Source organism: Acinonyx jubatus, chromosome A1 (assembly GCF_027475565.1).
Source record: "Acinonyx jubatus isolate Ajub_Pintada_27869175 chromosome A1, VMU_Ajub_asm_v1.0, whole genome shotgun sequence".
NCBI classification, from domain to species: Eukaryota; Metazoa; Chordata; class Mammalia; order Carnivora; family Felidae; genus Acinonyx; species Acinonyx jubatus.
Window position 1 is genome coordinate 9,005,647 of NC_069380.1, and position 20,621 is coordinate 9,026,267.

Consider the following 20,621-nt stretch of genomic DNA (forward strand, 5'->3'; position numbering starts at 1 on the left):
TTGTGTGGCTTTAACTGTATTTTGGGTACTGCACTTAGTTGCTAGTCACCCAGCCCATTTCTGAAGCAGCTCTTCCTACTCCCAGTTTAGAGTTGTGGGAATGCATTTAGAGACTTTAATAAGCGGGTAAACTGAGATTTGAACCGGGGTGTGCTAACAGCCCAGTATTTGATGCTCACCACTTGGGTCAAGTGAACCAGGTGGTCATGGCAAATTCCTTACCAAGGTCTCCATTATTGGTCATCATCTTAACTACTCTTGCCCTCCCTATGCTCGGACCACAGGTATCTTTTTTCAGCTCCTCAAAACTGCCAAGTTCTTACTTGCTTAAGGCCCTCGTGTGTAGAACGCTGGGTGCCCTATGCTCCCCACCCCAAGCCCCACACACTCTGGCTTCAATGTGTTTAAGGCGGGACGGCATAAATAAATCCTCCTGAGCAATGACACAAAATTTTTGAAGAAAACAGTAGAAAAAAAATTCAAACTAGAATTAGAGAAGCCATGAAAGCGTTCCTATTCCCCACTGGAATGAAGCAGAAGTCCTATTTGTGGAGAAGTTAAGGCATCCAAGGAAACAGATTTTTACCTCTAAGAAAACACACCTAAATTCTTGTCTATGAATTTACTTGTATTGTGGGGTCATAAACTAAGGTACATTGAGATCTGCTAAATGACTTGAAACTATGGGATCTTTTTCTACACTCTTTTTAGCACTCAGCATGATGTCGATTCTAACACACATGGAATATAAAATCTTTATAGGTAACAACACTTACCTGCCCTGAACCATAGGCAAAGGGGAGGCTAGAGAGTTCTCCAGTTTAAGTTCCAAAGTAAACTTTCATGACATCTCATTTTAGTTGGCATGTGATTTTCCAGAACACTTAACTCATTTTAAAATGTAGGTGGAGAACGACATTCCAAAGCAACATTTCATGCTTTTTAAATTATATGAACCTGCCAGCTATTTATTATTTTTTGAGCACTGAACACAAGAAACCTTTGGGCTATACAAATGAATTAATAATAATATTAAATCAGCCTATTTGCTTTCTAGAAAATGTTGACTGATTTTTTTTTTTTTTTTTTTTTTTTTTTTTTACTCATCAGTGAAGAAACAAAGAACACATTGGGTTCTTGTAAGCACAGTTCAGAATCAAATAATGTAGCTAAAAATTTATATGACATTTAGTGCCTGGCACACAGTCAGTGTCTAATTAGCCATTATCACAAATTATCTATCATTGTCATCATCAAAACCATTGTTAGATTAGTAGATCACATTATACTAACTATACAATGCTCTTTCTTTAAATACTTTATAAAGTACAAAACAAGTCTGGGAAACCCTGGTAAAATTAAAATTCCATGAGAAGACTGAACAACATATTTTCTTGAGAAAGCCTTCCAAATTATTCTTAGAATTCTAATCTTTCAAGTTCCAAATCCTGTAAACTTAGAAATCATGTTGGTTCTGAAAATGAATTATGGTTCTGTTTCACATTAAAACCTGACAGTAGGATACAAGCTAGCTGCTTTAACGAGATTTCAACATGCAAGTGTAGCGGTCTAATTTCCTATACATACTATGGACTAAATAGCGAATTTGAATTTAACCAAAGCAGTCTCTCTGGGACACTGGATTTGTATCTAGGGAAACCTTTGTTTTGAGAAAGACTTTCAGGCCTTAGGACTCAATTAAGAACAACAGTTCAGTACAACCGTTTCTGTCAACCAAGCACCGAAGATATTAAATTATAGATAGGAGAAACGCAACTGGCAAAGGCAAAGCGATAAAGAGGACACTGGGGAAGGGAGAGAGTAGCTTTTCCTGTATTTATAATATTATAAATTATCTATTACGTATTTCGGGAGGATGACAACTTCCTTTTCTCTGCCCATCTCCCATTAGTGGAAATCCGACGGTTTATGTTTTTTGGCTAATGGCCTGAAATCATGGGGAAGGAAATTAGTATTTACTGAGTATCAACTATGCACCAGAAGTTTTCCTTACGTGTAGTATCTCATTTGAGTAGTTCTAGCACACATCCTATTTTGGTATCTCCTGAATAGTACTTTCTCTTCTCTCTAATCACCTAGCTGCTCTGATAAAACCAGGATGAATCTTTTAGATCTCCACACTTACTCATTTGTCTTGGCTGTGCCATTGCTTGAGCCTTGGCCATATTCCCCTTGAGGTGAGCATCTGCCCTTCTGCTGGGGTATCAATTTCCCTTGCTGCTTCTATGCTATTATCAAATTCTCAGCACTACTCTAAATACTATGCCTTTCACAATATTCCTCAATCATTCAACTTTTACAGAATTCTTCTGGTTCACAGATAGAGAACGCACAAGGGAAAAGAGGCCCCGAGAGGCCGGCCAAGTAGTGGTGAGGCCAAACAGAACCCAGATTTTCTCTCTCCAGGGTCAGGGTTTGTCCTAGAATATACTTCAGTGTCTCCCCAAACTCTCTCTCAACCTCCTCCTACAGCTTTCTCAACATTGGACTTCTTGTCTTATTCATACAGCCACTCCAGAAGGGCTTGCTTCTCTTAGGATTCACACAACTTGTGAGACAAAATATTCCTTAATCTGCTGCATAGTAGCTGAAAATTAATCCTGTTTCTCTGAGTGATAGAACCTGTATGGAATATAAGCAAATGTTAAGAGAAAAAGAGTTCTATATTATACACTGTAGAATAAATCTGGAAATGCCAGGTTAAAAAATTCAAACAACGTGTCTGTCAAGAGCTGGTGGGGAGAGTAACGGCGAGTTAATGTTTAATGATTACAGATTTTCAGTTTTGCAAGATGAAAAGACTTCTGGAAATGGATGGTGGTGATGGTTGCACATTATGAATGTCTTTAATACCACTGAACTGTACATTTAAGAACAGTTAAGAACACCAAGACAATGGTTTGTTAAAAAAAAAAAATAACTTCCCATTAATAATTAATCTTGATCCTCTGAAGTTTTAAATTATTGAAATATAATAAAACAGTAGGGGAGTCATCTCATCTAGGTAATTCTGATACAATAAAGTGTTTCATTTTATACGAAGTACAAGAATGGTCAAGATGGTAAATATTATGTGTATTTTACCACCATCTAAAAACCAAAAAATATTTTTTAAAAATTCGGTTTCTTCTCTGCAAAACTTCTCAGAATCATTCATACGCCAAAATGAATTTGTGAATCTCTAAGGGGAAGAGGGACCAATAATGCTACTTTAAGCCGATACTTCAAAAGACTGAACACACAAATGTTTCTTAAACAAGATACGAGGCTAGATGCTACAGAAGATACAAAGGTGATCAAAACATAATAAGTACTTAGGGTTTGCGATAAAGCATTCAATCACCTCAGGAGGCAGTGGGGCTAACATAAGCAGGTCACTGAAAAAGTTTGTTTACTGAATTTCAAATTTGTCAGACATAATATACTGATGTGGAACCTGATTTGCACATAATAAAAAAATCAACCATCAGTGTTATGGCATAATATTTTATCATAAAAAATGTTGAAAGGGTTGTAATTAAAATAACCTCTTTTATACCTATTGTTAGAGGATGTCAGAGTGACATTCCTTTTTGCGGTATAATTGTGAATTAGATATTTGCACCACTGCTGAAAGGGCAGGATATACCCAGAAATGGCCTTTAATATTAGACTACAATACACATTAAGATGAACATCTTAAAATGCACAACTAAGGGGCACTTGCGTGGCTCAGTAGGTTAGGTGTCCGACTTCGGCTCAGGCATGATCTCTTGATCTCTCAAAAGTAAATAAACATTAAAAAAAAAAAAACTTAAAAAATAAAAATGCACAATTGCAAAGACTTATTTTTCCACAAACCTTTTTTTTCAATGTTTATTTTTGAGAGAGAGAGAGAGAGAGAGAGAGAGACAGAGCACAAGTGGGGGGGGGGGGGGGGGCGCGGACAGAGAGAGAGGGAGACACAGAATCCGAAGCAGGTTCCAGGCTCTGAGCTGTCAGCACGGAGCCTGACGCAAGGCTCAAACTCATGAGCTGTGAGATCATGACCTGAGCTGAAGTTGGACACTTAACCGACTGAGCCACCCAGACGCCCCTAAACTTTTTTTTTTTTTTTTAATGAGGAAAATGGCTTAGACTTGATGCCATGACTATGGTTAGAAAACAAAATAATTTTAATGTGTGCCTTTGCCCTATGAAAGGGAAACAAACAGTTCTCTGAGGGACTGTTCAAGTCCCTTCCAGCTCTAATGTCATGTGATTAGCATTAAACAAAAAGGTCATGTTATTTAGAAATATAAGAATTTTATTATATATAATAAAAAATATATGTAGGATATGTAAACATTCTAATGACCCTGTTATTCCTATCAGTCACACTTCTTATTTGAATTCATAGAGGTGGGATGATGTAAACCCACTGCCTTCATTTCCTCATCACTAACTCTGCTCTTTAATTCCCTGTGAATCTGCCTTGGAAGCCACACTACTGAACCGTACTCTTGAAGGTCACTTAGAACCACCTAATAAGAAACATCAAATAGCTTCTTCTCATTTCTCATCTTCCTTAGTCTCTCTGTAACATGTGACACAGTTAATTCCTCTCCTCGTTAGGTTTCTGTAATTCCCCAAGTGTGTTTTCTGAAACACTGGCCTCCATGAAGGATTCTGGGAGAAAAAAACAGTTCAGTGATCAAGTGAATCTGCAAAACACTGCTTCATATATTTCCATCTTGGAGATTTGTCATGTGTGTTAACATTAAAAACCCAGAGAATTGCAGTGAACAAATTCACCCAAGACTGCTATAGTATTTAACCACAGAACCAATGTTCTTTCCATATTACCTGTTGCCCCCCTCCCAACTCCTCCCACCCCCCCACAGATCTAGTGTCTGGTAAAACATACTTTGGGGAATACTATTCCTGCTTCTCTGACCCTCTCTTTTAGCTGTTCTTTTTCCTCTTGTACTCCAAATATGGGCCTTCCAAGGTTGCCTCATCAATCTTTTCTTTCCCCAACACCTTCCCCACACTCTGGGGGTGGATAGGGCTTCAACTGTCACCTGTGTGGAACATTCCCAAACTAATTCTCCACGGGACACCAATTTTGTTTCTCCAACTGTCAGCTGACCATTTCTAATTGGATAGCCTGTTGTCCTCTCAAAGACTATGTTTAAACTTATTTCTTCCTAAATAACAGTTATCATTTCTGCTAAACTCTCCTGGTCTCCCAGTTACTCAGGCTTGAAGGCTCAGGGTTGTCATTTACTCTGCACTTTTTTTCCCCTTTACTGGGTTCCTAAACTCTTGCAAATTCTCTCTGCTGCCTCTCACCCCTAATCCATCTTGCACATTGCCAAACAATTTCAACACCTTAAAATTTTCTCACGGTGCTATAGGTAGCTAACGTTTACTAATCACTTACAAGTGATACAGTACTTTGCATGAGGTATACAGTTAACTGTTATACAACCCTATGAGACACCACCTCCATGTTGTAGATGGTAAACTAGGACACTGCGATTAAGTAACTTCTCCAGACCACATGGTTCACAATCCAAACTTCTCAGTCCAATCCAATTACTACTCTTCCCCTACCCAAATTTCTATTCCAGCCAAATTCGTTATAATTCTATCCTGCCAAGAATCATAAGAATGAATTCCTGATTCTGTTCATTCAGTTCTAATGCCTCCTTTGAAGCCTTTGTGACCACTCTGGATGACAGTGCCCATTCCTCCCCCAGGGCTTCCATCCAATCATGGCATGTGCCGGAGCGGCCCTATGTGTTCACGGTTCCTCTGGGACAGTTCTGATCTACAGTTGTGGGATTACTATTAGGATGAACAGTGCTCCCTTTTGCTCTCAAAAGTATCTTAATCTACGTAATAAATTATAAGGTTATCTTATCTATTGTCATTTATTGTAGCAAGATACATTTTATATATGTTTTAACTCTCCAATTAAATCATGGTCTTTGAGGATGGAAAATCAGTCTTAAAACTTCTTAATAGTTCTCTCAGAAGTTGCTAACATATCAATAAGCACAGTTGTGGAGATGAGGTGCCTTTGGCTGTTTTGTGTTTCCCAATTAAACCTTCATTTCAGATCAAATGAAGAAAAACATGTATATTTAATTAATGCACATAGTTAACCTCATATGATTAACTGTGCCTGAAAAATAGTAGGTACATAATATACTGGAAGATGAATGAAGAATGTACCAGAATATGCCAGACTAGAGACAACATTCCTAGAATATTTCAATAATGTACATGTAACAGTATATCCACGAAGGAGATCTACCAACAATTACCAAGAAGAAAGTGTATTTTAATATTTTTTACTGTTATACAGTTAGGTGATGATAGACTATTTTCCACACACAGCTATCTTGCAATATAAACCCTGAAACAGACCACAGTGAGAGTGAAAAACAGTTGCCCTGAAAAGGGAAAAAAGAAAAAGACATTCAAAAATCATTCTATTCTTTACAATATGTTTGTCAGTCGACTCATTATTCAAAAGTGATAGCACGCTCTCCTATTCAGGAAGAATACATTTGTGTGTCCATGAAGAAACCGATTGTTCCAGGCTGCCTGTGCCGGGCGGTCCTATTCAGCTTGCACGGACAATGTGCATCGACCTGTGACTAGGGATACTGTCACTTAGTGGTGCCCCAGATAGCCATGACCTCATGTGCTCTTAATACTGAGGTTCTCATTTATAAATGACTGTCTCTGGAATACCCATGGATTCTTACTTGAATACAAGTACGCTTTATTATTTATTAAATTTTGAAACTTTAGCAAATAATCTATCAGTTCACTTAGGATTAGGATGACGAATTATTCAGCAGCACAGCTGTACATAACAAAAAGGGAGCGAAACAGGCAAATGTGATAAACGCATCAACATCGGCATATAATATTAAGTACGATTTTCAGTACAACACAGCATAAGATCTATGCAGGATATACTATCCAAGAATGTTAGATCTAAGAATGTTAATTAACATAATCATCGAATGCTGGTCACTGGAGATGAATGCATCTTAAAAAAACAAACCCTGAATGTCCATGAAGAGTTGGTACAGGACATAAATCCAGCAACATCAGAACATTTAGTATTACAATGCAGAAAGCAAAACAAATGATAGCAGATGGTTTCAAAGAGGGGAAACAGAGAACTGTAGGGCAGTAAAGTCCAAATTATAAATAAAAGGGAAATGTTCACAAAGAAATAGTTAAGGAAAAGGTCACATGAACTCCTGGAAGAAAGTAAATGACTAATAGCAAAAGAAGAAATGTTTATCAACAGGAAAGATTGTTATGAGTAGATTAGACAATTATCTGAAGACATGAACAAGAAAAGATCAGGAAGTATCGTTGCCAGACAAATGATTCAGGAACTAAAGGACCCCCAGCACTGAGCTGCAAACACCACATTACGCTTTTTGCAAATTTAGAAACTTAGGCTCCGAGATAAAGAAACGTCGTGTGAGGTTATAAAGGAACCAGAAGATAGAACTCTTCATTTGAGCAGTTAAGTGTCACTTGGACTATCTGCTGAGCAAGGCTTTTTTTTTTTTTTTTTTAAACCAGTGAACTAGCCTATGCTCATGTGTATTAAATAACCATCTGCAGAATATGTGAGAAATTTCAGAAGTTGCTAACTTCTATCAACAATAACAGAGTAATTAACACCATAAAACAGATATAAAAGTCTGGGAAAGATATTTAATGAGTCTCTGGACCTCTTACTATAGGAACTAACAACAGTGTTCTTATCACTTTCATTTCCTAGATCAGATTTTATTTTCAGAATATTCATGACATTAGTGTGTGAAAAATTACTAATGCCTAAGGAACTGCCCTTACTTTGTCTTCAAAGTTTTATAAAGTAGGACTATGGCATAAAAGATGATATTTTAGGTAATATAATAAGATTATTTTTTCCCAGTTTTCTGCAGAAGCAAATGACGCTAAGAGGCACTCCCTATTCACACTGCAGCTACCACCCTCCATCTTACACACACACTCGCACGCACACGCTCGTACCCATATGTATGTTGACCCTTCTGGCTTACTTCTGTTTGTCAGGTGACAAATAGGTACCCTGTAAAGGTTAATGTAGAGAATACAATACTGATTCTAGAAGGTAGAAGAAGAGGGGCACCCAGGTGGCTCAGTCGGTTAAGCATCTGACTTCAGCTCAGGTCATCACGATCTCACGGTTTGTGTGTTCGAGTCCCGCATTGGCCTCTGTGCTGACAGCTCCAAGCCTGGAAGCTGCCTCAGATTCTGTGTCTCCCTCTCTCTCTGCCTCTCCCCTGCTCATGCTCTGTCTCTGTCTCAAAAATAAATAATAAACATTTTTTAAAAAGTTAGAAGATACGAAGAACACAGATTCCTCAACAAGGGAGGCTGCTAGTGGATATGATTTTAAATATTATTTTGAGGGGTGCCTGGGTGGCACAGTCAGTTAAACATCTAACTCTTGATCTCAGCTCAGGTTATGATCTCACAGTTTGTGAGTTCAAGCCCCGCATGGGGCTCTGGGCTGATGGTGCAGAGCCTGCTTGGGATTCTCTCTCCCTCTCTCTGCCCCTCCCCGGCTTGCACACGTGCTCTCTCAAAATAAATAAAACAAATTTTTTTTAATTTTAAATAAAAAAATAATAAAATATTATTTTGATCACAACTATTTTTTCCATAGCTCCTCAGTTACCAGATTTTATTAATTTTTCTTCTGCAGTGTTTACTGCATTTATTTTTTCCCTACCCCTTGCCCCCATTCTGTCAACATCCTAGTTGTCACTCTGTCAACATCCTAGTTTAGACTCTTACCAGTAGTCTCCTGCTAATTGGTCTTCCTGGGTGTTCTGTGCCACCCCCCTTCCCCCGTGCCATTCTTAATCCTTGTACTACAACTCATCCATGCAACAAATATTTGTTGGACACTTACTGCTGGCCTACTATGTGAATGCTTAAATATTTAAGACCTACAAAATCAAGGGAAATTAGCAGGTACACTTTAGTATGTGCTTCTAAGATCATGAAATTGGCTATATATTTGATTATGTTTTCTGGCAGCAGTTTTGGGGAAGAACTGAATGCATTAGGCCTATGAAATAACAAAGGCAGGATTCCACCCAAAGTTACTGTTACAGTTCTTACCTATTGAAGCCAACAATCCTTGGCAGTCTTAAGCTGCTAACACTGCAACCATTCATTTCACATTTGAGTGTTCAGGCTATTCACTCATGATTGCAGTTAGGGATTTTGGTTCCATATACTTACACACAAGCTTTTATGAATACAGGATCTAATGCCTTCGAGGAACAGCTCTACGATAAATGGCTTTAATTTAGCAAATACTGGGGCTCCTGGGTGGCTCAGTCAGTTGAGCGTCCGACTTCGGCTCAGGTCATGATCTCGTGGTGAGTTCGAGCCCCACATCAGGCTCTGGGCCAACGGCTCAGACCCTGGAGCCTGCTTCGGATTCTGTGTCTCCTTCTCCCTCTGCCCCTTCCCCACTTGTGCTCTGTCTCTATCAAAAATAAACAAAATGTTTTTAAAAAATTTTTTTAAATAAACTAAAAAAATTTAGCAAATACTAAATAATTTGGATTCCAACCAATTCTAATTAATAAACTTTTATGTCCCCAAGTTTCATTTGTACATCCATTGTTTGTGACCTGAATTACATTTCTATAGAAAAAAGTCTATATATGGCTTGTCAGTTTCCCAGAGAATTCCTTTGTCTATTTAATCTAATAATAAGACTACATATACCTAACATGCAGTGAAAAGTAGTAACACTATTAATAATCACAAACACATATTACTCTTACTATGTCCTAAAAGATCCTCTTTTAGGTATTTTACATATATTGACTCATTTACTCTTGATAGCGACCCTACAGGAAAGTTATTATTATGTCCATGTTTACAGAGGAGGAAACTCAAGCAGAGACTCTAGAACCTGCCCAAGGTCCAACAGTTAAGAAGTACCAGAACTGGGTTTCGATCCAATCCTGGCTCCCAGCTTTGTGCTTTTAGCCACTATGTTAAACTGCCTATAACTATTAAAAAGTTTTAGTTAACTCTGTAGAGCAGTCAAATTTTTTAAAGTACACCAGGGTTTCGCTTCAAATGACTCCTCTGATATTTCAGGTTCTTCTGAAGTTGAATGGTTTTATTACTTCTCTCATTGCTATTTACTTACTGAATTGCTCGCATACCTTTATACAGAATTTACTTCAGGATTAGCTATATGGTCAAAGATTCTGGGTAAGCTGAAGCTCTTGGACTGCCCCATTCATTTCCAAAATATAGGCTCCCTAAATAAATAAACCTGACTTGTTCTGGCTTTAAAAACAAAAAACAAAACACAAAACAAAAACCCAACAATCTGTTAGAAAGTTAACTGTAAGGGCAAATATTGCCACAACTTCTATAAATCACTCTGGAAATATACTGAATTAACTTCTGATTCCAGTTCTAAGTGTTGTCTTGTACTTTTACTGAGGGCAGGGTTATAGCTGGATAGTTTCATCTGTTCATTTTCTGTAAATTTCCCTCCACCACTGACTGCTCTTGGTAACACCAATCTTGGTAGCACCATCCACTTACCCCAAGAATATTTCCTGGAAGCAGTTTTGGGGAAGAACTAAAGGCATCGTGCCTACAAAATCACAAAAGCAGAATTCCACCCAAAGAAACTACGAACACAGGTTCAAATCAGAAAAATTTATTGCTATGCATTTGAGGATAGTTTTTCCATGAAGACAAGACTGAGGTGGGGGTGAAGGGCTTGGAAGATGGAGCAAAAGCTTAATGATGATTCAAACTAGGGAGAAAGAAATGGAGACAGAGTCCCCAAGGAAAAGGGAAAAGAAATCACTGACTCAAAGATCAGGGGTGTAGTATGGACTTTCTGTTGACCTGATAACTTGTGGACAATTGAGGTCAACAATCCCAGATGCTCGGACCACCTTCTATGGGGGCAGGAGTGCGAAATAAAAATCTTGTCATCAACCCAGGTATAAGTGAACAGACCAGTGGGAAATTTCCCTCCAGGTAGAACAACAGTGGACACATGACTGATCACACTATATGACCCCTCAAATTAGGGACAATGCCTTTTTCTCCCTTGACTTGCTACTTGACTTCAGAGTAATCAAATCTGTCTAAAAACAGTATGTCATTCCTTGGGAATCATCCTGCTATTCTTAAAATTGTACTTTTTTTTTTTTTTTTTTAAGTTTTATTTTGAGAGACAGAGAGAGGGATGGAGGGAGAGAGGGATGGAGGAGGGGCAGAGAGCGAGGGAGAAAGAATCCCAAGCAGGCTCTGTGCTCTCAGTGCAGAGCCCCACACGGGGCTCTATCTCACAAACTGCAAGATCATGATCTGAGCTGAAATCAAATGTTGGTTAAGTAAAGTATGTCTGAAAGGTGCAGACAGAATCCTAGAATTAAAGGAGTGCAATGTCACTGTAGGATAGTTTTGTCAAGATAGGGTTATGTGGTGAACACTGGTAATCTCCTTTCAGGTCTCCTAACACATTTATGTCCACTGGCCAGGGCAGCGCTGGAGACAGACTATTACTCTTCTAATTGCACACAGATATTCCCCAATACATGTTCAAATCTACAGTTTCGTTCACATTACATACATGACCTCCATGCATTAGGGAGGCACTTTAAGAACTGTTACTTTACCTTTTACAGCTACTGCAAAGATCAAATAAAGTATGAACATGTAGTGTAAATCCTAAGACCTTAAAATACTGTTAGTCTCATATTTATATAAAAGATATACTTAGCTTCAAATAAAATAGCAGCCCTTGATTTTTCCCTTTCCTAACCTTGCTCAGTTACTTCCTACTTTATATGGGAGGTCTAACATATATGTAAGCCTATAAATCCTCTGAATAGGAGTTAAACTTGTAAGTAAGGTGTAACTCCTCAATTAGATTATAAACTCCTCAAGGGCAAGAATCACAATATCTTCTGTTCCTTTTGTGTCTTTACTTCCTTCTACTTGCTTTCACCATTAGCCAGCTTTTCACAGAGTGGGTATTTGTGGTGGCATTATTAATATCCTTAATGCAGGCGTGGTGGAAGCACTGAGCCATCTGATTATCTTCCCCAATGTGCGTCAATAAAATCATCAGGGGGCCATTAGAGAGGAAGACGAAAATACCATGATTACCATGATCGCCAATGCATGATTTCTACAGGAACCACTCACAAGGCAGCTCTAAAAAGCAGCAGCTATAGCCCATATGCTTGCTAACCATCCTTCTTCCAAAGAGTCAAGGTCCTTGACCATCTACAATCATTCTATATACTTTTTCAGTCTTTAAATCATTATTACTTTGATAATTTAAATCTGAATAAGGTAGCCTTAAGCACATGTAAGAAGATGTAGAAAACAAAGACTCCTAGGTATACGATTGCACAGCTATTACACAAAGAACACATATATGAATTACTTTTCAAATGAGGGAACTTAGCAAAGAAGTTGAATTGTAGGATCTTCGTAAGCGCTCATCAAACTTTACCATTCTAGTAATTTTTGACATGGTTGATATTATTGGTGGTGGTGCTCATAATAACACTAAGATTTACTGACTGCTTACCATGTGTCAGAAACTATGCTAACTACAATTACATGAAAAGGATATTATTATCTTTATTTTCCAGATGGGGAAACTGAGGCCTAACTGAGATTAAACGTCTTGCCAAGGTCAAGTAGAAGATTGAATACAGCTCTGACTACCTCTGAACCACGAACTTAGACTGAGATAGGGTTTCTTAACCTCGGCATGACTGAAGATTTTAGAATGGACAATTTTGTGCTGTGAGGGGCTGTTTTGTGCACTGGAGGCTGTGTAGTATCATCCCTAGTCTCTCTCTCTACTAAATGCCAGTGGCACCTCACCCTCTAGGAAGTAATGGCAACAAAAAAATGTCCCCAGACATTGCCAAATGTCTCCTAGGGGGGCAGTATCATCTTGGTTGAGAAACACTAGACTAAGCACTTTAATCTGTTGAATCATCAAGACCACATTTTGGAGAAATCCAAGGCAACGAGTAACTTCATGGGTTAAACTACACAGCAAAAAAGGATATTTCAAACCATTTGAAATAAGAATAACTAAAGATATTCTATGGGTAAGTAAAAATGTTTTGATGGTATTTAAACTCAATAAATTACACTACTGTATTTTATTTTATTTCCTTCCATATACAAAGACTATAGAGTTTATCATCATTTTATTTCAGACTTTGTTTTGAATGACTTTTGCTTGCTTTCAAAATAAGACCAAATCTTAAAGGACAACGTTTGCCACAACTGTGGGTACCGAAAGAAAAGTCCAAAGAGTAAAAGTATTTTATACAATGGCAGGATAAATGGGTGTAGGATAAAAATTCCTAAAATGATTCTGGGATGAGGGCAAAAGGGGAGGAACGACTATATTACTATCTAAAGGTTTCAAGAGTTTATTTCAAAATCCAACTGCCGAACAGTCATTCTTTATCATGTTTGTATTTGTGATCTTACAAGGGTTTTACTTCTCCAAACACCCTACAGTCAATCCAAACAGAGAAATCACTGAGTTTCACAATTTTATTTATTTATGTTTTTTAATGTTTGTTTATTTCTGACAGAGAGAGACAGACAGAGCATGAGCGGGGGAGGGGCAGAGAGCGAGGGAGACACAGAATTGGAAGCAGGCCCCAGGCTCTGAGCTGTCAGCACAGAGCCTGACACGGGGCAGGAACCCACAAACCGCGAGATCATGACCTGAGCTGAAGTCGGACGCTCAACCGACTGAGCCACCCAGGCGCCCCTGAATTTCACAATTTTAAAATGTCTTTCGAAATACCAGTTTTTGACATTTTCTTCTACTATATATTTGACAAAAGATACCAACAAAGTAATATGACTGATAGGTTTAAATTACAGCTCATTTCCCCTTCTGGCCCTAATTAAGTGAATGAGGAGAGGTTTAAGTTCCAGACCCTAGATGAATGAGTAAGCTCTGATAGCGGATAGGTGGACAGAGTTCAGGAGCAAGAGGAGCTTAGATGGTGTAAACTCTTCTGGATGGTCATTTGGTGATTAGCAGTCATGATCTGTAAAAACCGGTCCCCCTCTTTTACTGATAGATCCCACTCCTATAAATTCATTTGATGTAAGTTGTTAAAAAAACAAAAGAAGCAGAGGAAATGAAGCTATGACATATAAAAATGTTACTTCTAAAAAACCCCAACAATGTATAGATTTAATATCCAAAAAAAGAAAAAGGTGAAAAATAGGCAGACCAAGCTGATGGAACATTATACAGTTATAAAAATTTATAAAATGTGGGAAAATATGGACCCATTCTAGAATAACCTGGTGTGCATCCTAATTAGCAGATTGTATCGTCTGTTAGTAAATTACATGCAAGTCATTCAATTAGATAAAACTGTGTCATGGAGGGAAAAAAGTCCTTTACTCTATTAGTGGGTACTTACTTCCTCTTTCATACTGATTGACATACTAACCTTTACTTTGGTCTACTTTAGAAAAAAATAGTAATAATAACCAGAAAATATCTAATGCCAGGCTGGAAAATGGGGTGTATTACTCTTGCCAATTCCTACTGATTTATAGCAGATGCCAAAAATGCTCCATTAGGAGGGATTCCACAGCCATCTCTGGGCTCAGTATAACATGAGTTGTGATTAATTATCCACGTCTCTCATGGGCAACGGGTAGGGCTCGGGGGCCGGGGGAGCAAAGCTGTAGCGCAACGATGCCATGTATTTACTGATCCCAGTCTAATGCGTTTTTAATTATCCCAAAATCTTTGCTTCATTATACACTAAGTGAGGAGTTCTTTAGCTTAAATACATATTGCGTTAAAAAAGCACTTTCTTTGGGGTGCTTGGGTGGCTCAGTCGGTTAAGCATCCGACTCTTGGTTTCAGCCCAGGTCATCATCTCGTGGTTCCTGAGTTCAAGCCCTGCTCTGGGCTCTGTACAGACAGTGCGGAGCCTGCTCGGATTCTCTCTCTTTCCCTCTCATTCTGCCCCTCCCATGCACGCTAAGTAAATAAACTTAAAACAAAACAAAACCACTTTCTTCATTCTGAAATCTGTCTCTGTGTATCACATGGCCATTCCCTGAAAAGACATGCTGTCTTTGCCTTTGTCATCGCTCCTGACCCAGTGATACACGTGCATACTCCTAATTCAGTTTTTTGTTTTGTGACTGCTGATGCTTTACGCAGTAGCTTGCGTGTCAATGAAGCAGTTCTAGGCTTCACAATAACATCTATCTTTTTTCCTACTGTGGGGCTGTATTTCCCAATTCATATTTAATATACTTCATATTGAAGTATTATATTACTTCACTGATAATTATCAGTGTAAATTTTATGTAATCTAACTACAGACTGAATTATTTCTCATGAAAATTTAACACCTAAATTGAAATGTGCTGTAAATAGATTTCAAAGACTTGGTATGAAAAAAATGTAAAATACCATTAATAATTTTATTTTAATTATATGCTGAGATGATAATATTTTTATATATCAGGTTAAAAACATTAATTTCAACCATTTCTTTTACTTTTTAAATGTGGCTACTAGAAAATTTTTAATTATATTTATTGTTGCACTGTATTTTTGCTGACAGTGCTATTCTTTAAATAATCATTTTACCAAATTGTGAACAGGAGTTATGACATTCAAAATTCCCTATATTTACTTACTATACTACTTGATATCTCCTTTTTTAAAAAATGTTTATTTATTTATTTTGAGAGAGAGAGAGAGAGAGAGAGAGCGAGCATGAGCACATGCAAGCAGGGGTGGAGCAGAGAGAGGGAGACAGGGTCTGAAGCAGGCTCCAAACTCTGAGCTGTCTGTCAGCACAAAGCCCGACATGAGGCTCGAACTCACAAACCGCGAGATCATGAGCCCGAGTTGGATGCTTAACGCTTAACCTACTGAGCCACCCAGGCGCCCCTTGATACCTCTTTTATTATTTTTTTTTATTTAAAAAAAAATTTTTTTTTATTTAATGTTTATTTATTTTTGAGACAGAGAGAGACAGAGCATGAACGGGGTAGGGGCAGAGAGAGAGGGAGACACAGAATCTGAAGCAGGCTCCAGACCAAGCCACCCAGGCGCCCCTCGATACCTCTTTTATAAACGCCTATGTAAGAATTTCAGACTTAGTACCAGGAAAAACAATTTCCTTTTCCTAAGCAACTGGTAAAGTTTGCTTTACAGTGTTAACATTAACCTCAAAAAAATGAGGTATGGGGCGCCTGGGTGGCTCAGTCGGTTAAGCGGCCGACTTCAGCTCAGGTCATGATCTCGCGGTCCGTGAGTTCGAGCCCCTCGTCGGGCTCTGTGCTGACAGCTCAGAGCCTGGAACCTGCTTCGGATTCTGTGTCTCCCTCTCTCTCTGCCCCTCCCTCGTTCATGCTCTGTCTCTCTCTGTCTCAAAAATAAATAAAAACGTTAAAAAAAATTAAAAAAAAAATGAGGTATCTCTTTTTGCTTTGCCCCCTGGAAAAAAGTATTTTACCTTACTTTCTCTTTGCTGATTTTATTTTTCTTTTCGAAAGACACACATTTTTTTTTTTTTTTTTTTTTTTGGTAATGAGTTAAGAAGTAACCCTATATAAGAATCAGAGCCTAGATAAATATTAAAAACAATTTCAGGCAAAGGCAAACTTAGGGAAAATACTAAAAACTGTATCCAAATCTTCAAAATGCTATTTCTCATTTTCTAATTCATTCTGCATAGTTCATTCATTTCAATGAAAATAAAGTAACCTTAATTAATACACCACAATACTCTAATATACTTTGGAGAAGGAGAATCAAAATCACTTTTGAAATAAGATGAAAATCCTTAGAGGAAAAAGTTGTCATTAGTGAATATTAGTGACACTGTTCTAATGAAATAATGTTCATGGTTACAAAAGAAGGAATCCCAGGGGCACCTGAGTGGCTCAGTCGGTTAAGGGTCTGACTTCCGCTCAGGTCATGATCTCGTGGCTTGTGAGTTCGAGCCCCGTGTCAGGCTCTGGGCTGACAGCTCAGAGCCTGGAGCCCTTCAGATTCTGTGTCTCCCTCTGTCTGCCCCTCTGCTGCTTGCACTCTGTCTCTTGCATTGTCTCAAAAAGTAAATAAACATTAAACACACACACACACACACACACACACACACACACAGAAGAAGGAATCCCACTCAGGCTCCTCAAATTTAGGAGTCCATTCTTATTCTGATGAACCCATCTAACCTTAGAGGAAATAGCAGTTTGGGGTCTAACTCTGAAGCTTTAGGAAAACAAAAACTGTATATAATGTTACTTGGATATAGATTTTGTGAAATTATCTTATTTTACAGCGAGTATGAATAAACAGAATGAATTACTTACTTCAAATATCATTTGTAGCAACAAAATCTTTACATATGCACCTATTTTACTCTTCAGTCCTTAACTAAAACTAAGCCTGACTGCTAGCTTACAGATATCATCAAAGAAAACAAATTTCTATTCTACCAAAAAGAAAACTTAATCTAGGAAAGAAACTCTTGGTAACAACCTGAAAGTTCTGCTAAAAAGTTCTACTCTTCGGGGCGCCTGGGTGGCGCAGTCGGTTAAGCGTCCGACTTCAGCCAGGTCACGATCTCGCGGTCCGTGAGTTCGAGCCCCGCGTCGGGCTCTGGGCTGATGGCTCAGAGCCTGGAGCCTGTTTCCGATTCTGTGTCTCCCTCTCTCTCTGCCCCTCCCCCGTTCATGCTCTGTCTCTCTCTGTCCCAAAATAAATAAAAAACATTGAAAAAAAAATTAAAAAAAAAAAAAAAGTTCTACTCTTCACATGAAGAGACCACTTAATATACAGAGATACACATTAACATGTAATAAGAAACAATGATAAAACTTTTATTTCTGAGATTCCAAGCCAAATTTCTGCACCTGGGTAACGGGGAGGAAAACTAGCAATTCATCAAGTGCTTACTGAACACCCACTGTTTTCTAAGATGCATGGGCCCCATTCTCTCCCTGGGGAGACCAGAGTCTGATAACGGCATGGCCCAGGTAAGCTGCTGCCTAGGAATTCAGATCTACAGGGGACACTAAGTCACTACGGGAATACACTGGCCATATTTGGCTGCAGTCAGCTCAGGTTCCACAACTGAACAGTATAGAGGTTTTTCCTAAAATTTAAATGCCCTTGAGAAAGTTGTCTGGTTCAGAAAAAAAACATAAATTAAAACTACCAAAGTTTGGGAAATGTCTAAGAATTTTTAGAAAATTGACCTTGCTTCAGCCAGTAGAAATGAATAAGGTGTTTGCTCCTATATAAAAATGTTACCAGAAAAAAAAAATCAGTTTATCTTTCTTCCGTTAAATATATGTTGAGCAAATATTTAAAGAACATTATTAGTTCCCAATTCACATGAATTGGCCTAATCCTGGGCAAAATAACTAGCAACTGAAATGTCAATCTAACGTAACTCAACACCACAACCAAATCTTATGTCATCAGGCACAGAGAGAAAAGCACCAACATAGACTTAAAAGGGTCTGGAATAGCACCCCAGAGAAAGAGACTCCTAAACTGAAACCTGGAATAGGAGTTAGTGAAGTGGAAAGTGTGTGTGTGTGTGGGGGGGGGGGGGGGGGGGTGCCTCTTAAAACTGTTTGAAACTTGTGAGATCCTCTAAGTGTGAATGCTATAACATTATAAATACATATACCTCACGAAATTGCCCTGAATTACAATCTGCCATGGATCAAAGGGATCAAAAGATATTAACATTAAAATTACTTTACCAAGTTAAAACTTTCCGGAACAAATAAATGTGAGAGGGCCAGAAGCCAGGAAAATACATTACCCATGGCAAAACTAAAAAAAAATCCTTATTTTATCCTCACCCTTCTGAATGCCATTTAATCCCCTATTTTCTCAACTCAGAACCATAAAACAAAAATGCAGGCAATGTTACCGTCATTTAGTGGAAATTCTCCGTTGTGCTTCCCGAACTGCACTGAGACCTGTCTCTAAGTTGCAAGATGAGTTCCATGCATGGGCAAACAACTGGCTTATCACTCACAGGTTGATCAAATGGATTCCAGTCCAAACAGAAAAGCACTCAATAGAAGCTGCCTGAAGAACTCCCTTACTGTAATGAAGGAAACAACCCATACATTCCTAGCTTAGCTTTATTTTCTGGAGCCAATTCAAGCTGTGAACAGTTGCATAATCTACACATTTCTAATGCTGATAAGCTGAGCATCCTTCACTATCTATCAAATAATCAGTCTCTGCTCGAACCATCATAAATATTTACCACATGAAATGTGGTACTGAAGACACTGACTCGATTATGGAATATAATCACAGAATTTAGGGAACTTACTTTTGGAACCAACCAACATAGGAAGGGGTTTTTATCACAGAAGCTGCCTGTCGGGCAGCATGCTGTTTTACCCGGAGGGCTTATCTCTTGCTATGGGCGGAGTTATAAACTGTGTCTAAAATGAGAGCGACAGGGGCGCCTGGGCGGCTCAGTCGGTTAAGGATCCAACTTCGGCTCAGGTCATGATCTCGAGATCCGTGGGTTCGAGCCCCGTGTCGGGTTCTGTGCTGACAGCTCAGAGCCTGGAGCCTGTTTCAGATTCTGTGTCTCCCTCTTTCTCTGACCCTCCCCTGTTCATGCTCTGTCTCAAAAGTAAATAAACATTAAAAAAAATAAATTATATTAAATAAAATGAGAGCAACTATGCCGCCAACGTTGAACTCTGAAATCTTTTAGTAATAAGCTGTTATCAATCTGGTTACCAGACTTGGTGTGATTTTTGTCGTTGTTACTGTTTTGCTGTCTGGGAGACCTTTGCCGTTACTTTCTTGGTCTTAGCTAAGCTGCAGGTAGCAGAGATTGCTTAAAGATAACCACTAGGCAAATTAGGGATTATCTACCTTATGTTGCATCATTTCTTGATTGAAGCTACGGAACACAAGCTGTCTTGGCTGCATGCAACCACCTCAAGAGCAAGACAAAATCTGTGGCAATGTGCTATGCCGTGTGCTCTTCAGCCTTGCAAATTCTGTGCTGAGACCCTTCAAACCCAAGCCACGGTGCCAAGTGATGAACCACTTCATTCTTTAAAATCATGAGTAGAAAGAAGGTGAATACATAAACTTAATCTGTCTGCCATATTGTAGGCATTCTGGAATAAATGAACAAAAAAAAGGCATCTAAACCAGAAAAGTTTAGATTTTGAAGGCCAATATGGGGGAGGACTACTAGTTACTACAGCAGTATGTTAAGTGTTCTGAATGAAAGTATAAATTGTAATAATTAAATTTCAGTTTCTCTGTTTCCTTTGCCTCCCGTGTGGCATACATGTAGAGGCAGCAGAAGCCTTGAATTTTTAAAACTATGATTTAAGCCATTTTACACTTGTGCTCATATTTTCATCACTGCTTCGGTCCCTTGCCCACCCTTGTCGGGCGTTGTGGGGGAGGCGGATGCTCAGGGTTAAGATGTTAAGGCTAGTAGTTGCAGTGATGGGAATGACAGAATGGG

The 20,621-nt window shown here is 38.6% G+C and overlaps 1 protein-coding gene and 1 long non-coding RNA gene across 2 annotated transcripts in view; both read right to left on the bottom strand.

Moving 5' to 3' along the window:
- Nucleotides 1-20,621, bottom strand: part of UBL3 (ubiquitin like 3) — a 66,687-nt gene that overhangs the window by 20,227 nt on the left and 25,839 nt on the right. The window lies entirely within an intron of this gene.
- LOC128313547 (uncharacterized) lies at nucleotides 12,811-17,887 on the bottom strand. Its single transcript, XR_008294434.1, has 2 exons — nucleotides 16,209-17,887; nucleotides 12,811-16,041 (listed from the first exon to the last, which is right to left on the bottom strand). It is a non-coding gene; the product is annotated as an uncharacterized LOC128313547 (long non-coding RNA).